Raw genomic sequence first — 4,939 nt, forward strand, 5'->3', positions numbered from 1 at the left:
AGGTACAGGGCACACTGAGGCCAGTCACTGCTTGTTTGGGAATTTTGAACTTTTGAGAGATTTGTGAAAGTCTGCAGCATGAAACAAGACCAGCCATTTGCATGGAAAAGCCACTGGAAGTGACTTGGGTGCATTCGCAAGTTGAGAGGGTCAGGGTCTTGGGAAATCACCAAGATGGGGCAGACAGTGTTAGCCAGGTTGATGGAGACTCAGATATGGTGTCTGCCTACCTCTGCACATTGGGAGGGGGGAGGGATCAACAAAAAAATAATGGATTTTGCCAGCACTGGAAGAAAGCTGCCCCTCCAGTCCTCACCCGAGATCCAGACAACTCACTTCCTCCCTATATGTCCCTGGTGTCCTTCCAGCTCAGAACAATTGAGTGTGTCACAAAGGCACTGAGTAAATCCATGCATGGGTCCTTTAAGAAGAACACCTGAGACTCTAGCCATGCTTCGTTTCACTCAGCCACAATCTCCACTGGTTTTCACAGCCTGAAGTTGTGGGACTTCTCTCTCTAGCATTGGAACCCTAGGCTGGGGAGTCTGGTGTGGGGCTGGGACCCCTCGCTCTTCTGGGGGGACCTCCACAGCTGATATATCCTTCCAAATTTTTAATGGTCACACATTTGTGTGGGATCAGTCCATTCTGCATCTCTGCTCCTACTACCACTCTTGAAGTGGTTTCATCTGTATGTCCTTAGCGGTATGACTTCAGTTTACCTAGACTTCAGGAAATTCTCAATGATTGTTTTTCTGTAGTTTAGTTGTAATTTTGCTGTGGTCGTGAAAGAAAATGAGCACAGCATTTACCTATTTTACCATCTTGACTGGAAATCGAGGTGGTTTTATTTTATATTTCACTCTCTCATCCCTCACCTCAACATGAGGATTCTCATGTATATAGATTGTATTTTTTTCTGGAAAAGACATATATTTCCCTTTAAAATGTGTGAGATGTATACATGGTGCAGGGTAGAATGGTGGAAGACTATTGAGCCATTAAACATATATAACAAGCCCCTGGTAGTGTTCCTATTTGATCTGCAACTCTTTTTCAGGGTTGAGGAAAGCAAAAAGAATGAGGAAGATAAAGAGCTAGCAGGGCCTGCCGAGTGGCGTGTTGGGTTAACAGTTGGCTTGGGATGCCAGAGGGCCCCGGTTCGGATCCCACATATGAGCGCCAGTGACACTGCCCTCCACAGCTAAGATGCTGAGCAACAGCTCAACCTGGAGCTGGGCTGCCATGAGTCGCCAGCAACGGTGTAGGCTGCAACCCCTGCTGCAGTGGGTTGCCATGGGCTACCGTGTGTAGCCAGCAGCCAGCGTGAGCAGCCAGCAGCTGCTGTGAGCGGCCGTCCAGAAGCCGGCGACTGATCTGTCTCACCCGGGAAGAGCGCAATGATGGTGCCAATGAAGCAACGTCCTCTACAACTAGACTGAAGAACAAAAGGAAAGCAACTTGTCTGTTCCCCTTCTCCCAATTCCCCAGCGCTGTCCCCATCCCCCAATTCTCAAAAAAAAAAAAAGAGCTAGCAGTTGAGGATAGCAATATACAATTAACTAAAAGAGAAGGTTATTTTACAATGCATCAAGTTACAATGAAATAAAGGAAACATATACTTTTTAAGTGTAATTAAAAAGGTCTCCTAAAGATAGTGTATTAAGGTTCTCCACAGAAAAATGGAATATAGATGTATATATACATTTTTTGGAATTGGCTTATGTGATTGTGGATGCTGGCAAGTCTAAAATCTGCAGGGCAGTGTGGCAGACTGAAGACCTACATCAAAGTTAATGTTGTATCTTGAATTCAAAGGCCATCTGCTGGCAGAATTCACTCTTCCTCAAGGAAGTCAGGTTTTTTTGTTTGTTTGTTTTTTTGTTTTTTTAGGCCTTCAATTGATTGCCCACCATATTATGGAGGGCAATCTGCTTTACTCAAAGACTACTGCTTTAAATGTTAATCTGATCTAAAAGTGCTTTTGCAGCAACATCCAGACTAGTGTTTAACCAAATATCAGGTCATTGTGGCATGTAAAATTTAGCACATAAAATTAACCACCACAGGTTGTATGGGATCATATATTAATTTTCTTGTTGTTGTTACTCTACTTGAAAATAGAAACCACAGCCATACTGTGAAAATCTCCAGTAATTCTGTTAATATTACTGGCCTCCACAGCAACATTTAAAATTACAAAAATGAAAAACCCGGGCCCAGTCAGTAATAATCCTAGTTGCTACTCAATGATTTTGGGAGCCAAAGCACTTTTGTTGCACATGCACCTGCTTCCTGGAGAAGATCAGCTTTGTAGCTGCAGCCCTCAGGCCTCTGGGGAGGGTTCCTGGAATGTACAGGAAGGGGGCCATCTCCCAAAGCTTTGCAGCAACAGGCCACTCCTAAATCAGAGCCTACACATGAAGAGTGTGTGCAGAGGTGGCTGACCTGGGAAAGAAGGGGTAAGTAATGCCATATTCTAATTTGAACAGTGTTAGGAAGGGACAGACCCCTCACAGATGACAGGCTGAGCTTTCAGTTTTTTCAGGGATATCATGAGGAGGAGACATCTGATTTGTTCTGTGCGGCCCAGGAGGCAGAATGTGTGAAAACCGTAAAGGCAAGTGGTGACTCAAGTTGACACATAGCACCTTGAGCCCTCAGCAGTGGATAATGCCTCCCCTGCTCCTGGGGCTGCTGGAGCACCTGTGGGGTGTGGCAGCAGGAAATGAGGCCAAATGATCCTTGAGATCCCTTCTGCTTTATGTGACTCTAGGTGTGGCGATGTGGATAAAGAATAAGGACCAAAGGTGAAAGGTGTTTCTAAGGAAAGATGATAGAACCAGGTCTCAAAGATATAGGAAAGTTGGAAGGAGAAGACAGATTCAGTTTGGACATGGGAGTTTGAAAGGTAAAATGTCATCTAAGGAGTGCTGTCTTCTGTGCCACTGTACATGTGGCATTGAAGGGTGAGCTTGCAGGTTGGGAGATTAGTTTCATGGTCACTTCACAGACGAGAATGAATTAGGGATTGGGTCAGATCCTGAAGGGGCTGTGTTAGAGGGGGGCAAGAGAGAAAGAGAGCCAGTGGTCCCACCATTCCTTTTATGGGGTGATGGCTGTGGGTCAGAATCTTAACACCATTTTACTTATACTTCCATAAAGAAAACCTCATCAGATCTTACTAGAAGGGGTGTTAAAGGAAGTGCTATCTTGATGTACCTTAAGAAAAAGAGGTTCCGGTAAGATGGTGGAATAGACAGATGCTGTGCCGACTACCTCCCAGGATCACAACAAAATTACAAATAATTTATAAGATATTCAACCTCAGAAGTTCCCTGGACCCTAGATGAACAGAATCTCTAAACGAAGGACTTAAAGAGGAGGTCACGTCAAGTCCGGTAGGAGGGGCGGAGATGAGAGAGGGCGAACCCCGTAAGGGGAACCTCAGCGGTGGGGAGGCTTCTCTGGTTGGGGGCGAGACCCTCCAGTCCCACACCGTGCTCACCACCCCAGAGTTACGTTGCCGGGAAGAGGAGTTCTATGATGGCTGGAAGGAGAAAATAGTGAGGACTCTCTTTGCTCGGCTCGGTGAGGCTGGGGGCAGCTGGAGAAACAGTGGAGCCTGCAAACCGAATTGCTCGCTGGTGAGCACTCACCCGGTTCCTGGTAGAGGGAGTGGCTTTGTGAGCGGGGCCCAGGAGCCTCTGGGAAGGACTGAACTGAGTGCCTTTGGCGTGGGAGCAGGAGGTTTGTGGAACCATTGTTCCCCTGGTGTAGAGCTTCCACACAAGTAGTGCACAGGAGGCCGCAATTTTTTCAGGGCTGGGCCCTCCCACAGAGGCTCAGGTCTGAGACTGCATTGGTCTGCTGGAATTGGCGCAGGAGTGTGAGTGTGCATGCGTGCATGCGTGCATGCGCATGCGGCCATGGATCCCCACCCTCCATACTGTTGGTGCTGCGTAGCCAGGGAAACGCTGGGCAAGCGTGCTCCGACAACAGACCCGGAAGTGTGCGACTCGCCTTAGGTCCCTGACTTCCGCACTGCGTATGCAGAGTTGTTGCTGAGCAAGTGGTCTGCAGTGCAGATTACAGCGGGCAGAGAGCCCCTCCTTTTTTTTTCTGTTTTTTCTCTTTTTCCTTTTTTTTCCCTCTTTCCCTTTTTCTCTTTTTTCTTTTTCTTTTTCTTTTCTTTTCTTTTTTCTTTCTAGGTGATCTAATACATCAAAGCAATCAGAGCAACAGCCAGTATGAAGAAACAAAGAAACCTGTCCCAAGTAAAAGATCAGAAGAAACCTCAAGAAATGCACCTAAATGAAACAGAGGTATCAAACCTTTCAGAGATAGAGTTTAGAACACTGATGATAAGAATGTTTCAGGAACTTAAGGAGGACATAAAGAAGGATACAAAAATCATAAAAAACAACCAGGTAGAACTAAAGAAAACAATAACTGAAATGAAGAACACACTCAAAGGAATCACCAGTAGATTAGATGTAGCAGAGGATCGGATCAGTGATTTAGAAGACAAAGTAGCAGAAATCACCCACTTGGAACAACAAAAAGAAAAAAGTATAAAAAACAATGAAAATAGTTTAAGAGACCTGTGGGACAACATCAAACACAACAACATTCGCATCATAGGAATACCAGAAGGAGAAAAGAAGCAAGGGATCCAATACGTATTTGAAGAAATAATGACTGAGAACTTCCCTACCCGGGTGAAGGAAATCGACATACAAGCCCAGGAAGTGCAGAGAGTTCCAAACAAGCTGAATCCAAACAGGTCCACACCAAGACACATCAAAGTAAAAATGGCAAAGGTTAAAGACAAAGACAGGATCCTGAAAGCAGCAAGAGAAAGACAGCAGGTTACATACAAAGGAACTCCTATAAGACTAACAACTGACTTTTCCACACAAACTCTTCAGGCGAGAAG

Source organism: Hipposideros armiger, unplaced genomic scaffold (genome assembly GCF_001890085.2).
Source record: "Hipposideros armiger isolate ML-2016 unplaced genomic scaffold, ASM189008v1 scaffold_490, whole genome shotgun sequence".
Classification (NCBI taxonomy): Eukaryota; Metazoa; Chordata; class Mammalia; order Chiroptera; family Hipposideridae; genus Hipposideros; species Hipposideros armiger.